The 14,804-nt window shown below is 34.3% G+C and overlaps 1 protein-coding gene across 1 annotated transcript in view; it reads left to right on the top strand.

Moving 5' to 3' along the window:
• LOC111150096 (syntaxin binding protein 5 like) overlaps positions 1-14,804 on the top strand; it is a 416,035-nt gene that overhangs the window by 102,396 nt on the left and 298,835 nt on the right. The gene's annotated exons all lie outside the window — the stretch shown is intronic.

Genomic DNA, 14,804 nt, shown 5'->3' with positions numbered 1-14,804 from the left:
AATACTATTCAAACTGAGGTAGGTGAATAATGCAGGCAGGCTGTCACTGCTAAGAACTCAAGATAGTGCTTATTTTATTTTGTTGAATGATAATAGTTTAATAAGGAATTGTTACTACATGAACAGAGTTGGAAGAAGTAAATCTGTTTTTATAAGTATGTGAGAAAAAAGGATGGCAGTTATGCAAACATTCTTTTATTTCCCCAAAGTTTTTCTTTTTCTACTCATATGCATACTGTACTATTTAAGTCATTAACCTTAAATATTCTGAGTAATATTCATGAGTTTTATGTCTATGGTATTTTAGGATTTAGCATCAATGGGAATTTTCATTATATCCAGTGTATTTTGAGAGGAGGGAATTTATATTTTAGAAGTCTGCTAAAACCAGATAGAATTTCTTTATTTAGATTAGATCTAATTTTGGTTATTTTATCTTAAATTTTAAGGTAATTAATGCAGCAGAAATTTCAGGGTATTAAAAAATTTAAAAATCAGTCAAGAGTTATTATACTGTTCCTGTTTTTTATCTCTAAAAATATTTATTACTCAGATATTGACATATTGATTTTATCACTTTCTCTGCTTGTACAATTTTTGTTTGTTTAAATGATTTAAGTAGATCTGGCCCTACACTTCTGTGTGGATGGACAAAATAGGTTTTTTAACCTCACCGTTGGACTGTTGAAGGAAATGTTCTGGCCCTTTTTATGGCCCTTTTTGGGGTGGGGGGAAGAAACAATTGATGGTGATGATTTTCAGTTATAATTTTATTATCTCAATTGATGTGGATTTACCTGTTAGCAACATAAAAGACCAAGCTGACAGTTTTTGGACGTATCATAGAATCATAGAATTTTGATTCTATGACATTGCTTATTTTCATGCTTGCAAAAATAGGGTATCTATCATTTTGAAGATAAATTTATTATCTTGAATTTGAAAATATCATTAATGGAAATAATCAGTAACTATCACAGTTCCTGTAGGGAGGGATATATTTTTAAATGTATGGTGAATAGAGGTTTTGATCTATAAAGGAGAATTTAACCAATGGAACTCTGAGCCTTCTTAAATTAACCAGTTGACTATGTAAATTTCTATATATCCTTATGTTTCTGTCATATATATATTTAATTTATATGGTTTATGCTATACATTTTAGGTTTTTATTTATTTTTTATAGGGCACCTTTAGCTTTTGGTCTTATAATCTTTGAAGGCAGTAATGAGAAATAGGTTTAGATATTTCAGCTGCTTCTAAGGAATGATCTTTGGATTCCTTTCAAATCTGATTTTAAAGCTAAATATGGAAGAAAAATTGTTTTGATTTCTGTGCTGCATGATCTGAAAATGAATAAAATAAGACATTCATATTTTAGACATGTTAATAGTCCTTGATAATACTGATCATAAATTATATAACAGGAAAAGCATAGCATTATTTTATATGGTTTTCAAGTAAAATTCAATAGGTAGACTATGACATGAAGATATTAACTTATTTGTACTTATTGTATCAGAGTTTATTTTTTTATTTCTATGCTATTCTGCTAGTTGATATCCTCGGAGTGTTTCTAAGGACTATCACCTACGCTGAAGGGAAGGAATATTTTAAGAACCCTATAATTTATGAAATTATCTAGCAAGCTTGATCTATTGGAGTTGGCTTTTGGGGAAGTTTATAACCCCAATTTAAAATATACTATTGCTTTATAAAGGAAACTTGCATCATGTTTATTTTAAAATTTTCTTTAAGAATTAACATATTTACCTGGTTTGACATTCAAAAGATGTAAGTTGTATATACAGTGAAGGATTTATCTTCTACTCCTGTTACTTGGACCCTTAGACCTCATCAATGGAGGTGAAGAGTGTTACTTGTTAATTTATTATATCTTTTGAGAGATTAATTATATATGCATAAAGGCAATTATATGTAACATAATTTTTTCCTTACATGTGTGAGTGTGTGTGTGTGTGTGTGTGTGTATGTAAGCAAATATGAATATATATATTTCTGTTACACAAATTGTAACATGTTATACAGTTTTGTATCTTGTTTCATTCTCTTTGGAATTTATTCTAAAGATCATTCCTTATCAGTGTATAAAAAACTTCCTTATTTTTTTTTCTTTTGGTTGTGTGTGTAAATGTTACCAAATCAAGAAACTGTCCAGGGGTGCCTGGCTGGCTTAGTTGATGGAGCATGCAACTCTTGATCTCAAGGTTATGGGTTCAAGCCCCATGTTGAGTGTAGAAATAGCTTAAAAATAAAATCTTAAAATAAAAACACATTTTAAAAAAGCAGTGTAAATGTTAAATTTACACCGTGAGATAATTTACCCTGTAACAAATGCAGAAATCAAGAAACAGAAAATTACTAGACCCACAACCACCCCCCTCATTTTACCTTTCAGTCACTACCTAATACACACTCTCCTGATTTTAAACACTATAAATTAGTTTTATCTGTTATTTGGAAAATTATACAAATGATATCATACATACATTCTTGTTTGTGTTTGGCTTCTTTTGCTAATGTTATATTTAAAAATTTCATCCATGTTTTATGTAGCTATAGTTTATTACTTTCATTGTTATGTAGTATTCAACTTAGTGAATATTCCTCAGTTTGATTAACCATTCTACTTTAATTCTCTTGCTTAAACTTAACTTTTGTATTTCCACTTAAATTTTAGAAATACATGGTGTGATGCATAAACAATGTATCTTGGAACACTGAAAAAATAAAGTTAAAAAAATAACTTCTTAAATTTCACAAACACATTTGCTGAGGTTTTGATTAGAAATACTAATTTGAAAAGGTATATGGACTCATGTTCATTGCAACATTTATAACAGTCAAAGTATGGAAGCAACCTCAGTGTCCATCAATAGATGAATAGGTAAAGATGTGGTATGTGTATAGATGTATGTGTGCATGTGTGATATAGATAGAATAGAATATTACTGATTGATTAAAAAAAGAATGAAATCTTACCATTTGTGATAGCATGGATGGACCTAGAGGGTAATATGCTAAATGAAATAAATCAGACAGAAAAAAATACCATATGATATAATTTACATGTGATATCTAAACAAAACAAAACAGACTTATAAATAGAACAAACTGGTGGTTGCCCGGGAAGGGGGTGGTGAGCAAAATAGGTAAATGGGATTAAGAGGGTCAAACCTCCGGTTATACAGTAAATAAGAAAAAAAAACCACTTTGAATCTGTAGTCTACTTTGAAGAGCACTGACATATCCCATGATGATGCAGGATGGCAATATTGATTCATTGTCATTCACAGTGACAATATTGAATCATTCAGTCAATGAACCATGGTATATGTTATATCCTCCACTTTCTTAAGTCTTCTTTGAGTTCTCTAACATTAATGAGTTTTTCTGAGGTCTTCCACATTTTGTTAGGTTTAGTCATAAGCTTTTTTTTTAATTTCAGTATAGTTAACATATAATGTAATATTTGCTTCAGGTGTACAATTAGTGATTTAACAATTCCACACATCACCCAGTGCTCATCACAAGTGACTCCTTGATACCCATCTCCTATTTTAACCCAACCCCACTCCCACCTCCCCTCTGGTTACCAACAGGTTAAGAGTCTTTTTCTTAGTTTGTCTTTCTCTCTCTCTCTATTTTTCCCTTTTTCTCATTTGTTTTGTGTCTTGTTTTTTGTTTCACTCATGGATGAGTGAAATCATATGGTATTTGTCTTCATGACTGACTTATTTCGCTTAGCATAATACTCTCTAGCTCTATCCATGTTGTTGCAAATAGAAAGATTTCAATCCTTTTTATGGCTAATATTTGACAGTATGTGTACACATACACACACACACCCCAAATCTTCTTTATCCATTCATTAGTTGATAGACGTGGCTGTTTCCTTAATTTAGCTACTGTAGATAATGTTCCTAAAAGCATGGCAGAGAATGTATCCTTTTGAGTTAGTATATTTGTCTCCTTTAGGTAAATACCCAGTTGTGTAATTACTGGGTCATAGGATAGTTTATTTTTAATTAAAAAAATTTTTTTTAACATACAATGTATTATTCGCTTCAGGGGTACAGGTCTGTGAATCATCAGTCTTACACAGTATTTTTAACATTTTGAGGAACCTTCATACCATTTTCCACAGTGACTGCACCAGTCTGTATTCCCACCAATAGTGCACAAGGGTTTCCTTTCTCCACATCTTCACCAACACCTGTTGTTTCCTGTGTTGTTGATTTTAGCCATTCTGACAGGTTGTGAGGTGATATCTCATTGTAATTTTGATTTGTATTTCCCTGATGATGAATGATATTGAGTATCTTTTCATGCATCTGTTAGTTGTCTTCTTCTTTGGAGAAATATCTATTCATAACTTATGCCCATTTTGGGGTGTTGAGTTGTATCAGGTTTTATATGTTTTAGAAACTGACCTTTTATTAGATTTATCATTTGCAAATATCTTTTCCCATTCTGTAGGTTGCCATTTAGTTTTGTTGATTGTTTCCTTTGCTCTGCAGATACATTTTGTTTTGATTACATTCCAATAATTTATTTTTTGCTTTCATTACCCTTGCTTCAGGAGAAAGATCTAGAAAAATGTTGCTACAGCTGATGTCAAAGAAATGTCTGTCTTTTCTCTTTTCTAGGATTTTCGTGATTTCAGGCCTTAGATTTAGGTTTTTAATCAGTTTTGAGTTTATTTTTGTGTATGTTGTGAGAAAGTAGAGCAGTTTCATTCTTTTGCATGTAGCTGTCCAGTTCTTCCAACATTTGTTGAAGAGACTGTCTTTTCCCTATTTTATATACTTTGCTCCTTTTTCAAAGATTACTTGACCATATAATTGTGGGTTTATTTCTGTGTTTTGTCCTCTGTTCTATTGATTTTTGTGCCAGTGCCATACTGTTTTAATTAATACAGCTTTGTAATATAATTCAAAGACTGGAATTGTGGTGCATCGAGTACTGTTTTTCTTTTGAGATTGCTTTGGCTATGTAGTTTTTTTTTGTGGTTCCATACAAATGTTAGTATTATTTGTTCTAGTTCTGTGAAAAATGCTGTTTGTGTTTTAAATCAGGGATTGAATTAAATGTGTAGATTGCTTTGGGTCATACAGGTCTTTTTTTTTTTTTTTACTTTCAAATATACCTTTTTTTTTTTTTTAAATACAGGTCTTTTAACAATATTTGTTCTCCTACTCCATGAGTATGGAATATCTTTCCATTTGTTTGTGTTATCTTCAATTTGTTTCAACAGTGTTTTATAATTTTCAGAGTACAGGTCTTTTAACTGTACTTTTACTCAAGTTTATTCCTGGTATTATATTGTGTGCAATCACAAATGAGATTATTTCTTAATTTCTCTTTCTGCTGCTTCATTACTAGTATAGAAATGTAACAGATTTCTGTGTATTGATTTTATATCCTATGACTTTACTGAATTCATTTATCAATTCTAGTTGTCTTTTGGTGGAGTCTAAGTTTTTCTATTTTGTAGTATCAGGTCATCTGCAAATAGGGAAAGTTTTACTTCTTCCTTTCCAATTTTGAATGCCTTTTATTTCTGTTTGCTGTCTTATTGCTGCAACTGGGACTTCCAGTACTATGTTGAATAAAAGTGGTGAGAGTAAATATCCTTGTCTTGTTCCTAACCTTAGGGGGAAGGTCTCAGTTTTCCCCTATTGAGTATGATAATGACTATGGCTTTTTCATACTGGCTGTGACTATTATGATGAGGTATGTTCCTTCCTAACATACTTTGTTGAGGATTTTTAATCATAAAGAAATGTTGTACTTTGTCAAATGCTTTTCCTTCATCTATTGAAATGAGGATATGGTTTTTTATCCTTTCTCTTATTAATGTGACATATCAAGTTGATTGATTTGTGAATATTTAATCACCCTGGCAAGCCAAGAATAAATCCCACTTGATTGTAGTGCATCATTCTTTTTTTTTTAATGTTATGTTAGTCATCATACAGTATATCATTAATTTTTGATGTAGTGTTCCGTGATTCACTGTTTGTATATAACACCCAGGACTCCATGCAATACATGCCCCCCTTAATACCCATCACCCAGCTAACCCATCCCCCACACTGCTCCCCTCTAAAACCTCAGTTTGATTCCCAGAGTCAGGAGTCTTTCATGGTTCTTCTCCCTCTCTGATTCCCCCACCTTCATTTTTCCCTTCCTTCTCCTAATGTCCTCCATGCTATTCCTTATGTTCCACAGATAAGTGAAACCATATGATAATTGACTTTCTTTGCTTGACTTGTTGCACTTAGCGTAACTCCTCCAGTTCCATCCATGTTGGTGCAAAAGTTGGGTATTCGTCCTTTCTGATGGCTGACTAATATTCCATTGTATATATGGACCACATATTCTTTACCCATTCATCTGTTGAAGGGCATTTGGGCTCCTTCCATGGTTTGGCTATTGTGGACATTGCTACTAGGAATGTAAGGGTGCATGTGGCCCTTCTTTTTACAACATCTGTATCTCTGGTATAAATACCTAGTAGTGTAATTGATGGTAGCTCTATTTTTAATTTTTTGAGGAACTTCCACACTGTTTTCCAAAGTACATTGCCACCAACAATGTAAGAGGGTTCTTTCCTTTTCTCCACTATCTCTCCAACATTTGTTGTTTCTTGCCTTGTTTCAATTTTTGCCATTTCTAAAAGGTGTAAGGTGGTATCTAAATGTGGTTTCAATTTGAGTTTCCCTGATGGCTAATGATGAACATTATTCATGTGTCCGGTAGCTATTTATATGTCTTCTTTGGAGAAGTGTCCATTCATCTATTGAATGGCATCTTGGTTTTTTCCACAGTTTGGTGACTGTGGCCATTGTTTCTATGAACATTGGAGGGGGAAACAAACCATGAGAGTCTATAGACTCTGAGAAACAAAATGAGGGTTTTAGAGGGGAGAGAGGTGGGGGTTGGGTGAGCCTAGTGGTGGGTATTAAGGAGGGCACGTATTGCATGCATCACTGGGTGTGGTGCATAAACAATGAATTTTGGAACATTGAAAAAAAATTAAATTTAAAAAAAGAAATAAAAAGTAAATACCTCTAAAAATATGTATTATGTTTGTCACTTGAGAGGCCAGAGATTTTTTTTGTTTCTCTTACAGGACTCTTTGAACCTTTAAACCATTTAATTACCTAATCAATTTTATGTGTATAAAACTTTCTTTATAAATGCTTTATTTTTCAAGAATTTATTTATAAATATTTTACCTACAGTTTTGGGTGATATGTTACTATTAATTTGTGAAGGATATGCAGAAGACTAAATGGTTGATTTTAGTTAATGTCTGTTCATTAAGTTGTAATGTAGTCCTGGAAATATCCATCTTCAAAAAAAAAATTAAAATAAGTATTTGAGGCTAAGTAAACCACCTAAAATGCTACAAACACTAGATGTACCCTGGGATTTAACAACTAATATTATTTTACAGCTTTGGAATTCTTAGTTGTTTACCTCTTATTCTACTACATATCACTTGTTCTATAAAGGAATAAAATGTATGCTTGCTCCATAATCCTTTTGAAAACATTGTATTCTAATAATTTCTCTAAAGGGAAATAAATTTTACAATAAATTGTAAAAAATTGGAAAAAGAAAAGAATGATATAGTGTCCTTCTGTATCACTAACATAAAATTTTTTGTTTTTAGCATAAAATCAAATTTGTCTGATATGAGAATTGCTACCCCAGCTTTCTTTTGTAAAAGAAAGGTCTCATTGGCATGAAAGATGATTTTCCAGCCCTTCACTTTCAGTCTGGATGTATCTTGCCATTCAAAATGAGTCTCTTGTAGACAGCATATAGATGGGTCCTATCTTTTTATGCAATCTGAAACCCTGTACCATTTTACGGGAGCACTTAGGCCTTTCATGTTGAGAGTGATTATTGAAAGATATGATTTTATTGTCAACATGTTGCCTGTGAGGTCCTTGTTTCTATAGATTGTCTCTGTAAATTTCTGTTCTATATTACTCTTGGGGTCTTTCTCCTTTTATATAACCCCCCCGTTAATATCTCTTGCAGGGTCAACTTGGTGTTCACATATTCTTACAGTTTCTGCTGTTCTTGTAAGTCACTTATCTCTCCATCCATTCTGAATGACAGCCTTGCTGGATAAAGTATCCTTGGCTGTGTGTTCTTCTCATTTAGTACCCAATGTCTTGCCATTTGTTTCTGACTTGACAGGTCTCTGTGAACTGGGCTGAAGTTATTCTGAAATTCCTCCCTCTGTATGTAAGAAATCTCTTTCCTCTCACTGCTTTCAAGATTGTTTCTTGCAAATCATGCTATTATATGTCATGGTGTCAGTCAGTTCTCCTTGATCTTGGGAGGGGTCCTCTCTGCCTCTTGTACATGAATGCGTGTTTCCTTCCCCAGATTAGGGAAGTTCTCAGCTACGATTTGTCTCAAATATACCTTCTAGACCTCTCTGTTTCTCGCCAACCCCTCAGGGATCCCAGTAATGCTGATACTGCAAGGTGTCATTGAGTACTAAACTCTCAGTTTGATACCTTGGGTTTTCATTTGTTTTTCTCAGGCCGCCCCAATTTCCTTACTTTCTATCATCTTATCCTCTATCTCACTAATTCCTTCTTCTGCCTTGTTTACCCTGGCAGTCAGAGTATCCAGCTTAGACCGCATTTCATTCATAGCATTTTTAAGTTCAGCCTGATTAGATATCATTTCTGCCCTTATTCTATATTGTCATTAGTATTTTTCTCAAGCATAGATATTGCCTTGATAAATGTCACTCTGAAGTCAATCTCTGACATCTTGGTTATATCCATATCCATTAGTTCTGTGGCAGATGTCATGTTCTCCGAATCTTTCCTTTGTTGGGGGTTCCTCTTCTTAGTCATTCTGTTGAGGGGTGATTGAGGGAATGTACAAAGTCCAAATTATTGATCACAACCCAAGCAAATGCACTTGTTTTATAGGGACCTTAGGGTTGTTGGCCTCCAGCCCGTCTTTTCGGGGAGGGGCCTGCTGCATTGTTCCTCAACAACTCTGGGCATAGTCGCCCTGCCCCCTGTTGCGGGGTGGAGATAGACTGAGTGAAACTGATTTTTTGTTGCTTTTGTTTTATGGCAACTTTCCTTGGCCTCCTGCTCTTAAAGGTAATGGCTTTATGAAGCAGAGATCCTATAGTGCCCTGCAGTGCAGTGTCTCCTTTCTCTAGGACCTGACAATTCAGGAGTATATCCAATGTGCTTTGTATGTGCCTTGTTTTTGTGTCCTGGCTGTATTTTCCTTCATTCCAGTCATCTGCAGAAGCTTTCTTTGGCTGTTTTGGGTCGTGTTTGGTCCCTGGCTGGATATGGCATGTTTTAACAAGGTGTGTACTGGTCTTGTGAAATGAGGCCTGCTGCTGCCACTAGAACTGAAGCTCCACCAAATGTGCAGGTCAGGAGATGTGTTGGTGGGGTCTTCTGGTGGAGGGCTCCTGTAGCACTGAAACAGTGGGAAGGATGACTGTGAAGGGTAGATCTACTGAAATTCAGGGAAGTGGGGCTTGGTGTAAACAAGTTGGGTAGCTAGAGTTGATGCCATGCTGGTTCTTGCAAGTGGCCATGTGTTTATACTATGCTGGAGGGGGGGAATGGTGCCTGACACCTCCCTTGTTCCTAGAGGGGTTTCCCCATGATCCCTGCCTCTCCAGGCCATGTACTGGGATGAGCAAATAACTCTCCCTCCTCTCTGCCCCGGGTGTTTTTCATCTGATGCTTCCACCCTGTATCTCCAGTGGCTATTTGTCAGGCATCTCTTTAAGGTCAGGGACTTCACTTCCTGATGCCTTCTGGACTCTCCAAGAGTGGAGCCTGCTGATTTAAAAAGTTCCAGGCTTTAAGTCTTACTAGTTGTAAGAACTCACAAGTTTGGGCCCCTCTCACTTTCAAAAACAAATGTTAGGAGATTCCTCTTCAATGTGTGAACTCCCCAGTATGATAGTTTGTTTTTCACCTTTCTCCATGCCACAAGCTCCCTCCCCACCCCAGATGGCCGTGGTCCATTTCACTTCCAATCTCTGTCTTCATCCTTCCTACCTTCTTCAATGTGGCCTCTTTTCTACCTTTAGCTTTGGAGTTTGTTCAAATTCAAACAGCCAGTCTTCCTCTCATTTTCTGGATTATTCATGCTGATGTTATTTATGTTGTATTATTTTGTTGTACCTGTGGGACAAGATGAGCTTAGGGTCCTCCTACTTTGCCATCTTCCCAGCTTCTAACTATGCATTATTTATGTTATATCCAGGATATTTTAGTTGTAAAAACAGAGGATCAGGGAGAAAAGGGGCTATTTTTCCTTGGTCAGAACTAGTGATTCTAATTTAATTATTTTTATTAATATTTTTTTTTATTTTGAGGAATCCAGCTCTCCCTAGGCAGCCCCTTCTCAAGCTTAGGAGGATAAAAAATTGATAATTATAAGTTCACATGCAGTTATAATATATAATGCAGAGGGATCTCATGTATTCCTTGACGAGTTTCACCTAATGATAGTAACATCTTTCAAAACTATGGTATGAATTCAGAACCAGGATACTGACATTGATTTGGACAAATGTATAATGACATGTGTCCATCATTATAATATCATACAGAGTAGTTACTGTCCTAAAAATACACTATACTTTGCCTATTCATCTCTGCACCCAATCTACCCCTAGCAACAACTGTTTTGTTACTGTCTTCATAGTTTTGCCTTTTCCAAATGTCATATTGTTAGAATCACAGGGTATGTAGACTTTGCTGATTGGCTTCTTTCACATGTTTTTTTTTCTTCCACTTATTTTTATGACTTGAATCTCATTTCATTATCTGAATATATAGCGGAGCTTATTTATCTGTTCACCTCCTGACCAACATCTTGATTGCCTCTATGTTTTGGCAATTATGAATAAAGCTGCTATAAACATCCATGTGTAGATGTGGACGTATGTTTTTAACTCTTTTGGGTAAATACTAAAGAGTGTAATTACTGGATACTATCATAAGAATGTGTTTAGTTTTTTTAAGAAACTGCCAAATTACCCTATCTTCCAAAGTAGCTGTACCATTATACATTCCCACCAGCAATGAAAGAGAGTTCCTTTTTAGGAACTGTGAATTATGAAAATATTTCAAATTTCTTAAGGTGTATAATGATGGTGTATGCTAAAGGGACACAGGAAACACTGAAAGATCTAATGACAACCAAAATTGGAATGGTAAGAGCAATAAAGTAGTAAACTAGAATTAGATTATAACCAAAGGTATGAAATAAAATTTTATGAGTTCATATTGCAACAAATGATAGAATGAATCAATGAAAAAATATGTAAATAAATAAATGGGAAAAAAGAGATAAGTCTCCTTTTCAAATAAATCCCAAATAATTTCTAAAGTTCCTGTGCCCTTAAGGAGGTTAAGCATAAGTCCCTACTCTATGAGCAGGCTATGCATAATGACTCCCCAAAGAGAACAATATGGAAGAGTAGAAGAAAGAGTAACTTTATAGTGGGATAACTTGACAAACACTACCTCAGCTAAGTGATCCAAGTCAGTATCAATAGTGTTAAATCATATAGATAGTATATACCCTTGAAATGATGAAATGGCACTTTACCTCTGTGATCATCCTCCCCCAAACACATACCCTTAGTCTAACTGTAAGAAAAACATCCAGTTCCAATAGAAGAGCATCCTACAAAATATTTGACCAGGCAGCTTCCAAAATTGTGAGTCATTAAAAACAACAAATCTGAGCTACTATTAAATACAAGAGGTTCCTAGGAAGATATGACAACTAAATGTAATGTGATATCCTGGATTAGATCCTGGAGTAGAAGAAGAAAGGTAAAGAGGAAATGTGAAAAAATTGTGGAATTTAATAATAAAGAATCAATATTGGTTAATTAATTATAACAAATGTAAGATGTTAGTAAAAGGGGAAATTAGATGATGGGATATACGGAAACCATTTGTACTGTCTTTCTTTTACTCTGTAAGTCTAAAACTGTTTTTAAAAACTAGTCTATTAAAAAAATAACCCAAAGAATGGGCAAAAGACACAAATAGACATTTCAATGAAGAGTTTATATACAGATGGCTAATAAGCACATGAAAAGATGTCCAGCAAAATGAGCCAGGAGGGAACTGTAAATTAAAACCACAATGACAGAAACACAATAGTGAGTACTGAAATAGACCCTTATAAATATAGTCAACTGATCTTTGACAAAGGAGCGGCAGCTTCTCAAACTCCCATCAAACTCTATCAAGCTCCATCAAACTCATCTTACATACTTAAGGCCCTAGTCCTAGAATCAGTCTTTTCTCCACTTTCATTTTATTATATTAGATACCAAAATATGGATACTAGGTGTGCTCATTGCTACTGGTACATGGTTGCTTCTAGACCAACTCACCTAACATAGCAAAAAAACATATGTTTCTATACTAATCCATGTCTAAACAAATATGCACAAATACTTATATGTATTATCTATTTGTATCTATATTAAGGTAAATGTGAGTTTATCTTACATCTTCACATCAAGATGTGAATTCATCTTGATGTCTCCAACTATAATTCATTACCGTAAGGGTCATTACCCCCCTTATCTATAAATTTCCATCTAAACACTGAGAAACTTGACTTGTACTATCTACTATCCATTTATCTAGTTGTTCAATTCCAGTGTCCGTGTGTATCAGTATCAGAATTACTAATCCATATCCCTGTTGGAAGCAACTTTAGCAACTATAGTGTTTATGTGAAGTTCTTTTTGTCTTTAGTCTTATGGACTGTACTCATTTCCATAATTATTTAGATCAGCACCTTTCCCTCAGCTATCTTTATTAAGGCGGTTTCATACATTTGAAACAGAATTAAATTATTTTGTTATAGTCTACATTCCCTCTTGGAATCCTCTCAATTCTAAGAAGTGATTTTAAAAATTAGCATGCACTGAGGTTCATTCTTTGTGCTGTAAACTTGTATTGATTTTTTACAAATGCATAATATTATGTATTCACCAGGACAGTTTCACGAAGAAGAGTATCAACACCATAAAAATCTTGGTTTTCATTTATTCAACCCTGTTCCCTTTTCCCTGAGCATCTTGCAACCACTGATTGTATTACTACCTCTATAGTTTGCCTTTTCCAGAATGTTGTATGATTGTACTTTTATATATGTAGTCCTTTCAGGCAGTCTTCTTTCAGTAAGCAATATGCATAAGTTTCCTCCATGTCTTTTTAGCCACTTGATAACCCATTTTTTAAAGTGCTGAATAATATTCCATAGTATGTTTGTACCAATTTGTTTATCCATTCACCTATTACAGGACATCTTAGTTGCTTCCAGTTTTTAGTGATTATGAATAGAACTGATATAAAAATTTGCATGCAGATTTCCTTGGTTTTAATTCAGTTAGAAAGTATTTATGAGCACAATTGTTAGATCAAATGGGACTGTTTTCAGCTATGTAAGAATCTGCCAAATTGTCTTCCAAAGTGGCTGTACCATTTTGCATTTCCACCAGAAATGAATGAGAGTTCCTGTTCTTCCATATCCTCGCAAGCATTTGTTTTATTTATGTTTTGGATTTTTAGCCATTCTAATGGTGTGTAGAGTCATCTTAATGTAGTATTTGTAATTCTCTTAATGACAGATGTGTTGAGCATCTTTTTATCTTCTTATTTGCCATCTTACATCTTCTTTGGTGAGGCATCTGTTTTGCACATTTAAGCTTTATTTGGTGGTGTTCTTACTGTTGAGTTTTAAGTGTTCTTTATATACTTCAGATATAAGACCCTAATTGGAAGGGCACCCAGGTGTCTGTCAATTGAGCGTCCGACTCAGTTTTGGCTTGGGTAGTGATCTTGCAGTTGTGGGATTGAAGTCTGCATTGTGCTCTGTGCTCAGCATGGAGCCTGCTTATCCCTCTCCCTCTGCTCCTTCCCCGACAGCACACTGTCTCTCACTCCCTCCTCTCTCTCTCTCTTTCTAAAATAAATAAATAAATAAATAAATAAATAAATAAATAAATAACTTTTTAAAAGAAGACCCTAATCATATATGTACTTTGTATGTATTTTGCTAAGTCCGTGGCTTGTTTTTTAATTCTCCTAACAGTGTCTTTTACAGAGCAGGAGTTTATAATTTTAATGAAGTCCAACTTAGCACTTTTTATTTCATGAATTGTGCTTTGGTGTTGTATCTTAAAATTAATTGCCAAATTTGGGTCTTATATTTTCCTCTGTTTGCCTCTGGAAGTTTTGTCATTTTGCATTTTACATTAAAGTTATGATCCATTTTTTGTGAAAGATGTAAAGTCTGTATCTAGATTCATTTTATTTACATATGGATGTCAAATTGTTTAAGTACCATTTGTTGAAAAAATTATAATTTCTTCAATAAATTCCTTTTGCTCTTTGTTGATTGTATTTCTGTGTGTCAAGTTTTGGACTACCTAGTCTATTGCATTGATCTTTGTTTCTATTCTTTTGTTGGTATACTGCTGTCTAGATTGTAAACACTTTGAAATAAATCTGGCAATTAGCTAATATGAGTCCTCCAACTTTTTTATTGTCATTGTATTTCTCCTCATTCCTTCCCCACTTTTTCCCCCTTCCTGCTACCTTGACTCCTTTTTTCTCCCCATTTCTTACTTCCTTCCTCTTCTGTATTGTGTTGGCTTTTCTGGGTCTTTTGCCTTTCTGTATAAACTTTGGAATTATTTTGTCAGTATTTACAAAAACAAA

Source organism: Enhydra lutris, unplaced genomic scaffold (assembly GCF_002288905.1).
Source record: "Enhydra lutris kenyoni isolate GAN:26980312 unplaced genomic scaffold, ASM228890v2 scaffoldscaffold2, whole genome shotgun sequence".
NCBI lineage: Eukaryota > Metazoa > Chordata > Mammalia > Carnivora > Mustelidae > Enhydra > Enhydra lutris.
This window is presented reverse-complemented; position numbering and strand designations above follow the sequence as displayed.